The sequence below is a fragment of the Crocodylus siamensis genome, chromosome 1 (assembly GCF_052110815.1).
Source record: "Crocodylus siamensis isolate JL-2025a chromosome 1, ASM5211081v1, whole genome shotgun sequence".
Classification (NCBI taxonomy): Eukaryota; Metazoa; Chordata; order Crocodylia; family Crocodylidae; genus Crocodylus; species Crocodylus siamensis.
Genome location: NC_143395.1, coordinates 146,440,787 through 146,456,203, shown reverse-complemented (window position 1 = coordinate 146,456,203; position 15,417 = coordinate 146,440,787). Strand labels below are relative to the sequence as shown.

At 40.6% G+C, this 15,417-nt stretch overlaps 1 protein-coding gene across 2 annotated transcripts in view; it reads left to right on the top strand.

The window, feature by feature from the left end:
- Positions 1-15,417, top strand: part of SMYD3 (SET and MYND domain containing 3) — a 278,654-nt gene that overhangs the window by 221,352 nt on the left and 41,885 nt on the right. The window lies entirely within an intron of this gene.

Below are 15,417 nucleotides of genomic sequence, written 5' to 3'. Positions count from 1 at the left end.
GGCCATGCAGAGGATGGGAAAGAGCAGTTGGCCTGGATCCAGTTGTTTAGGGGAAAGGGGCATAGCCCAGTAACAGCCTGGCCCCATGGCTGGGAAAGGAGCCATGACCCAGTTCCAAGGGGGGAGAGGATATGGCCTGAGCACTGGGAAGAAGGGGAGTTGGGCTGGCCCCACCATGGCTGGGCAGAGGGAAGGGGGCATGGTCTGGCCCGGGGTGTGGAGTGTGGGTCTGGGAGTTGGAGAAAAGCATGGGCTGGTCCTGAACTAGCTGCACATTGGGAAGGGGGTATAGCCTGGCCCCAATCTGGCTGTGTGAGCAGAAGGTTGTCAGGGCCGGATTAATGCATAGGCAAACTAGGCACATGTCTGGGGCCCTGACCTGCAGGGGGGCCTGCTCCTTCCTGCCGCACTGGCACTGGTGGCGTGAATGGCCTCATCTGTCTCCCCTTTCCTTCCCCTCCCCTCTGCTGGCTTTGCAGCCATGGCAGCTGCTTCCTAGTGGTGCCTCCAAACCCCACTCCATACAAAAGTATTTGTTTGTATATGTAAATGAATTAATGTGGCCTATGTCCATATTCCTTTTATATTCCTCTCTGTTGTGAATGATGAACCGGGGATGGGGCTAGGAGCGATGGCTTCAAGCTTCAGGAGGGGAAATTTAGGCTGGAGATTAGGACGAACTTTCTGACTATGTGATTGAGTGTTGGAAATTGTAGAATCTCCATCCCTGGAAGTTTTCAAGCATGGGTTTGACAGATGCTTGGCTGGGATGTTTTAGTCAGGGATGTACCTGCCTATGACACTGGATCTTGATGACATTGTGAGGTTGCTTCCAGATAGACTTCCCTAGGATCCTGTATTTTAAGTGGATATTGCAGAATCTTTGCAGAAAGCAAATGTTTATCTTGTAAATGGGAATACTGTCTGAAAAACCGGTTTTAAAAAAAGTACATTCATGTACTTGAAGAACAGAGTAACTATCTGGTAAAATTTCATCTAATTGTTAATACCAGGTTCCTCTTAAAACTCTTAACTGTATAAGGCTTTGAAAGGGCAGGACACAGTGAGTAATGAATCAGAAATGAAAATTTTAAAATCAGCATAACTCATTTTACCTGTAGGTCAAAACTAGTTTCTTCGAATTGTGGTGAAACCATCATCTTTAACCTTCAGAGTAAGTCTCACAATTTTCACAGAAAATCAGTTCTTGCAGCTGAAGCTTCTAAAGAGAACTAGAAATAATTCATATGATCAATTTGTTGAAAAGCTTATAGTACAAAATCCTTCTTTTTTTATGCCGTTGAGTAGCCTGACTTCAGTGGGCTACATATGTGAGTAAGGTGATCTTGATTTAGACAAAGATATTTTCTGTGCCTGCTCATTTGGAAATAAAATAGATTACTCATTCTGTGTGTGCAAATTATGGTTTTATTCTGTGGTGTAGACATATGGACGTTTGTGTTGACTAAGCTAGTACTGCTCTTATCAACTTTGTCAGCAAAAATATTACATATTTTTAATGTGGTAATATTCCAAGTTTTGCAGCATTCTTTTACCTTTCTCACTATCTGTAAAGAAAATTGCTACATTGTAAAAGAATCATTATTTATTCATTTCATTTAGGAAGTTACCTTATCTGAAACTGAGCTGAAGTCCACATATAAATAAGCAGTGAGAACTATATCATAAAGAGAACCAGATGCAGTGGGCCTCTTACACTCCTAATGGCTTCCAAACATGTGGTCTAGTGCTTATGGCTAAATGCCAGTGACAAATTAAGCTTTTGGTGCAACTTCTAGCATAGCATATCACTGCTCGAAACATGATCTGTAAAATGTACTTACAAGACATCAGATTTGAATTGCAAATCTGTGTGGCAGTGTTACTTTATGAGTAGTCTAAGGAGGGCCAAAGGGGAATATTTCCATAATCTGTTAGCAAACGGTATTTAATACATACAGTTCATAAATAGCATTGGTTGGAACATTATAATGATGACTGTCCTTTCTGTAACTTGGACTAGCACGGGACTCGGATATACTTAGAAAATGGTGAAATATCAGCTTTTCTTTTTTCCTGTAACTTTACTGACACATTTTAAATGATATGCTGGTATAGTTATTAGAATGATTAATGTTTTGTCTGGACAGATTTAAGTTAATTCAGTTCCCTTGGTTAGGGTTATATTTATCTGACTTATACAGGCCTTACACCTCAGACTGAACTTTTCATAATTTAGGAAGATACTTAAGTACACATCTGAATTTAGGCATGTGTATAATATTGTTGGTTTCACATACTTCAGAGTAATTGTGTTTTTAACTATTTTGCAACTCAGGGCTGGTTACTCAGTGTCCTGTGTGAGAGACTTACTTATTTCTTTTCTGCAGTTCAAGAAATATCTTACTCTGTCTTAGACAAATCCATGTGGGATGGTTCCATATCTACAAAAGCAGTAATAATAGCTAAATTGCATAAGGAAATAATCTAAACATTCATAAATAAGAGAGAGCACAGTATGGCTTCTAGAAGATTTTAAGATGGAAATGACACCTTTAATATACAGTTTATTTTGCACTGTCTATTCACGCTGTTTGGCTTCTTCCTTGAACTGCAGTAGCTTATTTTATAGTATTCTTAATTCATTTCCTTGTAATGTACTGTTCCACTCAAATGCTTAGAAATATAAAATATTTGCCTTGTAGAGATGAGGTTCATGGACATGCAGCTAGGAAAAATTTATTGCTAGTAAGTAATGGCAACAAGCTGCTATTTTACACCCTGAAGAGGTTCACAGGCTTCCTCTTTACTCTCGTTAGTTTGATTTGTGGTATCAGAACTTTATTCACAGAGTAAAAATTTGCAGAACAGGGTATAGGTAGCAAGGCATATGTTGTGTCTCTGTATAATTATTAGAATAATTTGTGTAGGTGATCCAGTGTCCCAAAGTAGAAGTTTATAAGTAGATGCAGTTGGTCAAGACAGAATACAAATCTGAGACTTTACTGGTTTCTCTTATATGTTTTGCAAAGAAAATGACAACTGCTGCATGCTAAATTACTCCAGCATTTGCCGAGGAAACATCAAATTCCTGTGGTATATACTGATTTGCTGCTACCAATAGGCTTGTATCCAACTTTTTATGATGGACTAAAATTAACAGCCTGTATTATCTATGATATTGAATAGACCTATTTGCTAGAGAGTTGGCTTTAATTCAAGGGTTCTGGATTCTGAATGTTTTTCAGGAATGACTGGGTATGTTTAATTTTATCATTGGCTAGATAGCCTCATTATGTTTTGTTTTAAAAAGTACATGGCCTGGTTAAATAAAGCTGAATTAATTGGTTAAGTATTGAACTGTTGGATATAAATAAATTTACCTAATAGATTTTGATAGGCCTTTAGATTATGGGCCTGGTTTCCTCCCCCTCCCTCCCACCAGCTCTATCCAAAGTGAAAAAGCATTGATGTTGGACTTGTGATTTATTTAAACTAATATACCCTTGAGGAGAATCACATTCTCTATTTTAAGCCATAAATGTCAAACTTGCCTCACTGCCTAGGTCAGATTTGGATCATGGGACTGACTCTTCACAAGCTAGATCTAGATGTGGCAGTAGCCACACGGGTTAACACATCTGTTGCTTGCCCCATGCTGCCAACATGCCTTGCCAATGAGGCTGTACCCTGGATTTCAGTGGTGGGCCTCAAAAGTGCTCTGCCCCCAAATTTCCAGCCTCTTTGGGAGCTCAATGAGCAATACAACACAGCTCCACAGGCCGGATCTGGTTCATGGGCTGTCTGTTTGACACCTTGCTTTAAGCAAATGATGCTAATTCTATTTCCCAAAATGAGTACATGATACAGTATTGTCCTTTGAATTGAAGCAACTATGGGCAGAGAAGTAGCCTTCAAGCACCAATAAGGAGCAGGCTGCTTCTTCATGTCATAGAGATGCTGAAACAAATTAGACACATTTAGGAGGGGGTTTTTTTTTGTTTTTTGTTTTTTTTTAAGTACAGGTACCAAGACAACTTGTAAAATGGTGGAGCGGGACAGATGAATTAGTGACAAAAAGACAGTCCGTAAATCAGTACACCTCTCCCTTCAGAGTTCTGCGTCTGAGGTTTTATTTCATTTCTTACGCTGAGAGGGAGGGATAGTTTATCCCATCAGCAAACAAATAAGAAAACACCAACGGTGGGGGCCAGCTGAGCTCTGAACCCTGAGGGATTTCTTCTTTACTTCTTCTGACAAGTAAATAAAGGTTTTCCTTATTTTCTGCACTCCCATCAGCACATAAGGTTATTATGGAGAATTAGTATATTAATAAAAATAGAGATTACCTTTGAAGAGTAGTATAATTGAGCTGAATGAGAGACATGGCTCCCAAGGTATGTCTTCTTTGTTTGGGGAAGGCTAGTTGAGTCCAGGTCTCAGCCGCTGATAAATGTATGCATTTTTTAGAAATTAAAAAAGTTCAAGTTGTTTCCATCATTTTCCAGAAGGAAGTAGAAAAGGGCATGCTATTCTAAGTGCTAAAATCTCTAATTACCAATGCATTCTCAAATCTCACACTACCTGGTGCCAAAAACCTTAATTTATCCTTGCCTAGCTACCAAAACACTTCACATGTACTATTATTTATTATCTAATTGAACAGAATTTATTTAAAACTAACTTTCTGAACTCATGAATGTGTATTTTGTACATAGAGTATGTAACATTCAACACAGATTTTGATTATTTGAATTTCAGTTATTGGAATTTTCCATTGTATAAGATTTGACCATATCCCCACGTTCTCCCTCTCAAATAGTATATAACACCTGCTACAGTGGTTTGGATGTTTCAGTTTTCCTAGATCTTTTTATAATTGTTGCTGGCATATTATACAAGCATGTAGACAATATATAGTAATTTATTGGTATGCTGCATGGCTCTGTGCATCTGACTGTTCTCACCTACCCCAGTCTCTCAAGGTTGCTTTTTGAAAGAGGAGACAAACTGCTCCTTTCTGTACTCTGACTGAAAATATAATCAGGGAGAGTGGGGGATTGTGGGATACTGAGGGGCCTAGGAACCCCCTATTGTGCCAAAGGTAAGCATACAGGTATGAACATGGTGCTAGAAAGCTTTGATCTTTAGTGAAGTTGCTGTTTGAAAGAGCTAATAAGTTGTTGTCAAATCACTATATTTCTTCTACCACATGCTGCCTGCATATTAAATTCCAATCCCATCCTTCATTTGCATTTCAGTATTTTATTTTCTATAGACATGGCTTGTATTTTATACAAATGGAAATAAAGACCAGTGCTGCTGGCCTTCATTGGTATATATTCAGTTACCGTGTGAATGTCCTACTATATATTTTTTTAAAAGTGATTTGTTTGTGGTGTGCAGAGTTTATACAATTTCAAGTGGGGGTGGGGAGGAGGGGGAAATATTCTGTCACTTCCTACATTCGCTTTGCTGAGAATTGTGGAATCTTACTACTGTCCTGCATCTTCTCTTCCTTTTCTGATTACTCCCACCTGAGTTGTATCAAACTAAATTGAATTCTTTGGGGATAGAAGAGATCTTTGTACTAGGAGTCATATAGCATGTTTTTGAGTGCCATTAAAATAATAGCTAATAAAAATGTTTCTATCCTTGTAGAGCTTTTAAAAATATCCAGTTATTTTTCAGGGGCTAGAAATCATGCCAGCAGGGGTCAGTTTAGTACCAACAGAAATTGCATTAGCAGTATTTCATACACTTGAGTTGGAATGAACATGAAGCCTGTATATTTAGAGACTACAAATGAACTGTGTATATAATTTGGCAACCAGCTGCTAAAATCATCTCTGTAGTTTCCATTAAGACTTTTCTGGACGCAGCTTCTCTTTGTAAAGGGAGATACCTTACTACTGTGTTATAGGCTGTGGTTTATAATGCATTTGTCAGCAGTGAAAGACCTGAAAGAGATTTTTATTTAAATAAAAGGCCATTAAAACCAGTGTATGTTTGTTGGCTACATTGTGGAACAAAACAATTTGTATGATAATATTTAGTTGCCGTCCAGGCACAAACCCTAGACCTGATGCAGTGAATGAAACCCTTTAGGTTAAGTTCTGTGGTGACAGAAATAAGTGTATAAGAATTACAGTTTATATCGATTAGGGATCAGATTCTGTTTTACCACTGTAAATCTGCAGCAACTCAGATGCAGCAGAGTTATTTTGAATTTGGGGTGGTTTATCTAAGATCAGGATCTGGCCTTGATGTTCACTCAATGTGCAAAATTAGTCTTATTCATGTAGTGAGGAGGCAACAAGAAAATGAAACAAAAAATTGGAAAAGGATAAAACAAACTATTCTACCTTACCTTAGAGCCTCCTGTTAGTTCCTTTTTCTATGTATTCCTTTCTGTTGTTTCTTTTTTGGCCATTTTGCCAGTTTGGTTCAAGTTTCATTACTTGAATATGTAAAAACATCTATTTTAAGGCCAGCTTACACGCTTCTGTTTACTTTGCTATGGAATCATAGAAAATTAGGGAGGGACCTCAGGAAGTGATCTAGCTCAATCCACTGCTCAAAGCAGGATCATCCCCAACTAGATCATCCCAGTCAAGGCTTTGTCTAGCCAGGTCTTAAAAATCTCCAGGGATGGAGATTCCACCACCTCTCTGGGTGACCCATTCCAGTGCTTTACTGTCCTCCTAATGAGAGAGTTTTCCCTCGTATCTAACATAAACTTCCCTTGCTGCAACTTGAAGCCATTGATTCTTGTTGTGTCACCTGCCACCACTGAGAACAGTCTAGCTCCATCCTCTCTGGAACTTTCAACTGCCCTTCATGTGTTTTGAAGGCTGCTATTAAATCCCCCCTTATTTAATCTGAAAAAGAGAAGACTAAGCCCAGTTCCCTCAGCCGCTTCTCGTGAGTCATGTGCCCCAGCCCCTTACTGGTTTTCATTGCTCTCTGTTGGACTCTATCCAATGTCTTCATCCTTTCTGTCAGGGAGGGGCAGGGTGCAAAACTGAATACAGTACTCCAGATAGGGCCTCACCAGTGCTGAATAGAGGGGAATAATCACTTCCCTCAATTTGCTGGCAATGCTTATACTAATGCAGCCATGTATGCCATTAGCCTTGGTAACAAGGACATGCTGTTGGCTCATATTCAGCATATTGTCCATGGTAACCCCTAAGGGCCTTTTCTGAAGAGCTGCTGTTTAGTTGCCTGGTCCCCAGCCTGTGCTGATGCATGGGATTGTTCTGTCTTAAGTGCAGGACTTTGCACTTGTCCTTATGGAATCTCATGAGGGCTTTATGGTCCAGTCTTCCAAGTTGTCTAGATCTCTGTGAATCCTAGTCCTACCCTCCAGTGTATCTACTTCTCCCGTCAGCTTGGTGTCATCTGGAAACTTGCTGAGGGTACACTGTACCCAGGTCATTGATGAAAATATTGAACAAAATCAGCCCCAGGATTGCCCCATGGTGCTCTCCACTTGATACAGGCCACCAGCTAGACATCGAGCCATTGATTATTACCCTGTGAATCCAGCCAGTTTTCTATCCATCTTACAGTCCTGCAACCCTTACTTTCTTGGGTTGCTTGTGAGACTATTTTGGGAGACAAAAAGAGCCTTACTAAAAATTATATATATGGTATCCATTCCTTTTCCTGCATCCCTAGAGCTTGTCACATCATCATAAAAGGTAATCAGATTGGTCAGGCATGACTTGTCCTCTGTGAATCTATGCTGACTGTTCCTAATCACTGTGACAGGCTCATGACCATGATACCAGCTGATGGGCATGCCCTGCCTCCTGGGCCATGTCATACAGGGTCTATTCACCAACCATGACTTGTTGTCATACTGGGTTTTACCTCCAGAGGTGGTGCTCAGTGATTCCTGTAGGACCCAGGGAAACTCTAGTATGGGGCTCCTCCTCCCCCACACCCCTTTCTGCTTGGGTGTTTAGGATCAGCCTGGATGATGCCCAGATATGGTGATGGGGCCCTTTCCTCCTGTGCTAAGACCTGGAGACGACAACTGCAGGTGGTCTAGCTGCAGACCGGTATGCTTTGAAAATTACAACATAATGGGAAATTCAACTAAAATAGCTCAGATGGTGCAGTAAGCAGAACAACAATGCCTCTGTACTGAGCACTTTTCCTTCAGCATGTGGGTGCCTCAGTGCCTGATGTACCCTTTTTGCCCAGATTCTCAGTTTAATGATGTCCCCTGCTGGGCCTGTTTCCTGTCTATCTGGCCAGGTGTGGTAATGCTGTGAAGCACACCCTCTGAACCTGCATGCAGCTCATGGTTCTGCCATTCCTCCAGTGGGCACTCTGAGCCTGTGGTCACTTGGCTGGCACGTGTGGTGCTGGGGGGGGGGGAGGGGGGTGCTGTGCCAGGTTCTCCCCTCAGTGGGTGCTACCAGTGCCCACTGGGCCAGCCTCTCCAAGTCCCAGCTGGCCTGCATACTCCTGCAGGGGTTGTTGCAGGTGCTGGAGAGTGGTGTTGGGTATGGGCCACTCCTCCCACCAGCTGCGGAAATGAAACTGGCACTCGGTCGGGTCCCTGGTGCTCTGTTAGCAATCGGGGCTTTCAGTTTTTTTTCTGGGGACCTTAGCCCTGGGGAGAGGCGCCAACTTCCTGCTGACAACAAAGCATGTGTGTACGTCCTCCCTGGGAGCTTCAGCAGCGGGACGGGCATGCAGTGCCCCTCTGGGTGTGCTGGCCCTGGCAAAATGTCCTGGGTCCCGTCCAGTCTCAGGGAGAGTGTCCAGCTCCGCTGCTGGTGGTCCAACATGTTCTTTTCCTATTTCCTCTTCTGGACTTTCTTTAAGCCTGGAGCCTTCGGATGCCAAACCAACTGGTGGAGCTCCTTCCAGCTGTGTGGTGTTAGCTTGCCCACAGACTGGCCATGTGGATGCCATCACCATGGAGAGTAGGGTGGGAGTCTGTCACAATCACCTTCTCCTCCAAGTGCTTAGAAGTGGATTCTTTGAGGACCTGCTCCATGATTTTTCCAGGAACGGAGGTGAGACTGACCAGTCTATAGTTTCCCAGTTCCTCCTTTTTTTTATTTTTCAAAGATGGGCACTATATTTGCCCTTTTCTGATTTGTCTAGGACCTCTCCCAATGGTTATGAGTTTTCCAAGATAGTGGCTAGCAGCTCTTTAATCATGTCAGCCAGCTGCCTCAGCACCCTTGGGCGCATTGCATGTAGCCCTGTGTCCAGCTTTTCAAAGTAGTCCCTAACCTGTTCTTTTGCCACTGTTGGCTGTGATCTCGAGCGTCCCAACCTTGGGGAGGCTTGCCCTGGCTTCTTCCATCAATGGAACATGCTCCTTTTTCCTCTTTTGCTAGGGCTCCATATCCGTTTTTCAGACAAACCATGGCAAGTGGAGATGAAGACTTCTGCTTGCTGCCAGAGCTCACAGGCTCCCAGCTTCTGGGAATCCACATCCTCTTCCTTCTCTAGCGCTGCCTCTGGCAGTCCTTCCTCTGCAGTCCTAGAGGTTTCCTCCAGCATCAAACCAATTACGAACTTATGGCTGACGATGCTTTGGAGCCTTGCCACCTCCTCTTGTAGCTCTCTTGCCTGGTCCCCAAGGGACACCACAAGGAGGCACTGTTCACATTGCAGGCACTTCCCTACCCTGCTGTCATGGGAAGGAACCTGCAAGCCTCAGTCTACATGGAGGACCTGGGTGGATGCTTCAACCATGAGCAATCCTGCCTGGACAGACACCTCACAGGTGTAATCGGAAGAAGAGCTGGCAGTGGCAGTACCTCTGGCATTGCAGCATCCTTCAGCCATTTCTCTGGTTCTCTTAAGCTCCTCCTGCCCCTTTTTCCAAGTAGATGTTCCATGGCAAACTCCCCTGTAAGCTGGCTTGTTTGCTGCTCCTTGCTTCCCTTTTTCCCTGGTTTCTCTTACCAAGTTACAGTGAAGAAAGGTGAGAGAGAGTTTCCAGGCAAACTCCCTAGCAAAATCCCCCTTTCTTGGAACTGTAGTTAAGGGGTTTAAGTATTAGTCTAACTCTTGAATTGTAGCTATTTACACCAAATAGATGTAGATTAGCTACTCTTATTTAAAGAAAGAGCTTATTTTAAGGGCTACCCTTCAGAGAAAATAATAGTTCAAAAAGTTTAACTCCTTTGATTTATTTAGATGTGATGTCTGTCAGCAGTTCTAGTTCAGCTTTAAAACTGATCAGTCCTTCGCTGAGTAAAAGGCTGTTTCTACACTAACCAAAAAAAGTTTGAGCAACACTGGCTTTAAGCATCCAATAAAATTATAGATGTTTGAGTTAGGAAGCATTATTTAGTTTTGGTTGCCTGTATATTGGGTTGGAGTTAATGAATGATACTAACAGTGAAGATATCAAGAGAGGATATTTAAAGAATAACTTTAAAAAGGATTAGTTCTCACTTTATTTTTTTCACCTTTGGATGTCTTATCACTGGATCTTAGCTTAGTCAGGGTAACGATAACATACTCTAGGTCTGTTATAATGTGGTTTCTCATATTCATGTCAGTGTGAGTATTTTACTCACAGAAGTGGGACTCTTTTTAATAAAGATACCAAGAATTTGCATCAGGGTACCCAGGACACAGGGAATATGTAGCAGGGGATCCAGAACTAAACTTGCTGTCTGGAAACTGTCTGTACTGGGCTAAATGAAAAAACTTAATCTCCAAGCATCTTAAGCTTTAGAAAAGTCCAGACTACTTTCTGGCTTCAGGGGCAGACCTACTGCTTGGGACCATTTGCACTTTTTATTTTCTCCTTTTGCAAAAGACATTTTCCTTTCAAGCTTCTAAATCAGTTTTGGACTTCTGTTTCTGTTTGGTTTATTTTTTTTAGGATAAGGTAGCTGTGACTGCACATTAGACAAACAGCTTGATTGGGTTAGATAGAACCAAGCGCAGTGCTCAAGCTGAGGATATAACGTCCACTTCTGGTGGTTGTTGTTGTTGTTCCTTCGCATTGGTTTGTCTTTGTTTACTTGCAGTCCAGCCCAATATTTCCCATTCTTAATGCTCGTATTTTAAATCACTTCATTGCTACCATTGTGTAAATACTAATAGGTATAGCAACTAACTAAGGACATACCCATATTTTCTGTGACTGTGATGCCACTTGAATATTTGAAATGCTGGGAACAAGTATTCCAAAACTGTTTCCAAGTTAGAGCACAGCATTCTGTAACACAATTTCATGCAAGTTTCTATTAAATTTAACACAAAGTAAATTAAATGATGAATGCTTTATTTCAATACGAAATGCACTGTCATTTTAAACATATTTTAAGATCTGGGCTTCTACCGGAGCACATAGCAGAAAGAGAAGTGCAGTTAATATATAAACTGTGGCTAGCTATAGTATAGAGTACTTTGTTGCCTACTTCGTTGCCTGTACAGAGAACAGATAAATACTTTTACTCTAAAGACTAATTCTCTTGGGATGAATTTAGTGGCCCTCTGGGCAGAAGTCATAACTCATTGACATTTGTTGGACAGAATGTTCATATTTTCTCTCTGCCTTGAGTTTCTTATCACTTCTCTCCAATATCTTTTTCTGTGAATAGATTAAGTTGATATGTAACTTGCAGAGGGCTTGTCTCCATATCAAGTTCTCACTCATGCTTGAGCATTAGTGCCAGAGCCAGTTGGGAAGAGCCTGTTGCTTGCTCAACAAGAAATTACTCTTAGAAACAGTCTGTGACCTTTACTGAAAGCTAGGGCTCATCCCAGAGGATGGAGCACTCAGCCCCAACTTACTGTCACAGAGAACACTTGATATGATTGGATGCAGGTTGAGACCACTCCAGCAGAGCCACAGTGATAGGGTTGTGGTGGCAAGATATTGTGCCACTTCAACTCTGTTAGAAGTTTTTAAAGTTTCTTCATAACTATGAGTGTTGAAACACATATATTTAACACCGTGAGTGTTTAAAACTAGAGCTTTGGCTTTTTTTGGCTGAATCAGATGATTATAGCATCCAGGGACCTAGACATATGGGTTTTATACCTGTACTGTAATCCATTGGTTCTCAACTTTTTCAGACTCAAGGCATCCTTCCATTTTGTAGAGAGCTTGTGGAATTTTCATCTCTGGAAATTTTCAAGAGCAGGTTAAGACATACTTGACTAGGATGGTTTAGTCAGGGCTGATCCTGTCTTGAGCAAGGAGCTGGATTAAATGAGGTCCTTTACAGCCCTCCTTTCCTATGAACTTTTTTGAATTTAGTAGCACCCCATTTAAAAAACCTTTTTCACATGTTTTTTTGAATATGGAAAAATAATAGAGCAATTCTTCTGTTGCAAAGAACTCTGTAAGACCACAACAGGTCAGAATGTTTTGGACACTATGGGCACCCGTACATGTGCTCCTGAGGCGGGGTCATTTTAAGTAGAGCAGCTCTTGGAAGCTGCTCTAATTAAAACACCTGCAGTGTCTCATGTATTCAGTGACCCCACATTTCAAAATGGTGGTGGAGGTGCTTTAACTGAAGCTTGAATACATGAGACATTGCAGCCTGCTGGAGTGTTCTGATTAATCAAGTCTGCTCTGATGCATTTTAATCAAGTGCCCACTTGAAATTTTTTGGTTTACCTTGTGAATTATGTGTAGGTTTTTGCAGACCAAACAATGCTAATATGGCGTGACACCCCGTAGCATCCTTAAAGGGATCTCACGGAACCCCTGGTCGCTGTTGAGAAATAGTGCTCTGTGTTGCTCAGGGTGTTCCAAGCACTGGTTTATTGCAACAATTTTTTGTTTATTGCACACAGTCTCTGATGGTCCGACACCCTAATGTGGGGATATTGTAAGATACGGAAAATTATCAAAAAGCAATAAATAAATAAATAAAACCATCAAAAGGTGTAGCACTACAAATAACATGGAAGTAATTTACTATAATTTGTGAGCTTTCTGTAGCAATTGCTTTATAATTGCATGTTTTGAAGCTAATAACATATCGTAACAAAAAGCAGGAAACCACTATATCTGTAAGTGGGGATGGAAATGTTGATTCAAAATGTATGCAGGTCCCCAGAGCATGAATACCTGGAAGAATGAGGAGCTGTAGGAGGAAACCACTTGTTCTGAAGAATGCTATCACAATGTAGGTGGTCTGACGTGATTTTCTGGAGACTGAAGGGTCAAAGGATTCTCAGGGTCAGTTGTTCTAATGCAAACCTCAGAAGGCAGCATTTTTATACAGAGTTAACAGGCCAGCAGGAATATGAAAGAGTTGCACTTCCCAGAGGAAAAAAAAGGTTGTGCAAAAGAGATGCAAAGGCTGTTGGACACATCCACACAAACACATGCACACAACCTCACATACAGCTTAACAACCCAGATGAGACCTGATCCAATTCTGATGAAGCTCAAATATGTAATGCCTTTCTACTGACTTAGGCGGGACGTCAATTGTTGTCTATGGCCAGAGGCCAAATGTTCTCATTATTAGTAGAGGAACCGAAAAGCAGGGTCAGCAGGTGCTAAGAAAACCTCTGCTCCCTTGAATTATGAAAATTGCTCTGCATTTAAAAAAAAAAAAAAAAAGTGGCTGACTAGATTATGTTAGTGGGAGACTGCATACCATAAAAGCTAATTAAAACAAGATTTAATTAATTTCTAGGAATGGTCATACTTTAGGATAAAGGAGGTCTGCAAAACACAGGCATGAGTGCCTGCTTATAGTACAAAGAAATTGCTTTCTGGGAGTCACCAGCCACTAATTTACTGTAAAACTCTACCCAAAGACCCAGCCTACCTGGAGGGGTATGAGGGACCTAAATTAGAAATTTTAAATGGTGTTTTCCAGGTCTTTTGCACATGCTGAAATGAGGGGCTTGATTTGTAGTATGCTCTTGATTTGTGACCAGAACCACCTATTTATTTCATTAGGGGTAAGATATGGCAACTTAAACTTTCTGATTGCTTTTAAAAGCAAAGATAGGGTTTAGTTGCATAAAACTCAGGTTTTCTCAGAAGCCAGGATCACAATTCACTTCTGGAACTGCATCAATTTTGTGTAAACTCTTCCTACCTGAACAGACAGCCTCTTATCAGAGACTGAAGTTTAAACGTTTGTTTTGCTTCATCTCTTCCATTAATATTTTGCCAAATTTCCTCATCTGCAGTACAATGAAGTACTAATTGTTAAGAGTACTCTGGAATAATGAGCCTTTTTAAATGGAAGTGATAGATGTCAAAGAATAGAATAAAGGGTAAAAAACTGAACGTGCTCAGTAACTAGGTCTCACTCTCCTGTTCTTAAATGTTTTTTCTTTCCTCAAAATATTAACAAAGGCATCAGATTACAATACGTATTAAGGACCCAAGCTTGCAACTCCATGGAAGGTGGAGAGAGTTCAGTCCCTTCAAGGACTGTATAGGAAGAACTATCACTGCTACATTGTTTTAATTAGGAAAGTACATTAAAAGAACATGGTGCCAATTCAGTGTTATTCCCCTTCAAAAAAAATGGCTACACTCTTTTAATTCAAACTTCCTTGAAATATGTGATAAATATTATTAACCATATCCTTTAAAATGAGATCTGGCCTGAAGTGAATTACAGGTTTTAGTTTATCTTTTGCTGGATAGTTTACAATCAGTATGTTGCCAGATGATGCACCCCTATAAAAGACTTTATAGACATGGGCATTTTGTATTACTACTTCCCTTTTGAAACCAAAGGGAGAATCACCATAAATTGATAAGGAGATTGGAAAGTCAATTATTAATGTGAATCTGTAAATTTGATGCATTCTATTTGGCTTTTATTTCAAATTTGAACAAGAATTTTATTCAGTAATTAGTGCAGGGCTTATTTTTATACAAAATATGTTTCAAATCTGTTCTTGTCTGTATGTAAAGGCTTTGCTTATGTAGCACTATGAGAAAAGACTGTTTCTGTTGGATGAAGAAGTATTATAAGTTGCATGAAGGGAAATCTTCGGAAGAAAGTCAATAAGACACTGCTTTTTTACCAGCTATAATCTTGTGTTTTCCAGCATTTTGTATATATGTGTTTATAGAGAATTAAACAAAGCAATAAGTCCGACTTAAATTAACATTATTGCAATATATTATACCAATCCTTTATTTCCAGTAAGGCATTCATTGAATAGGAAAAATGCCAACAATTTATTCCTCTATATGCATTATAACTGTTAGTTGTGATACCTCATAACAAGCATGTAATGCTTAGAAGATGGGAAATGTAGGACTTCATTTCAAGGCCAAACCTGCAAGTTTGCTAGAAACGGTCTATATTCTAGGGAACATTAGAAAAATGTATGGCCTAGTTGTTGTAGTAGCATTCCATGAGAATATCAGTCCTTTATTTTAACCCTGCACACTTCAACCTACTTATGAATAAGTTTGCATAT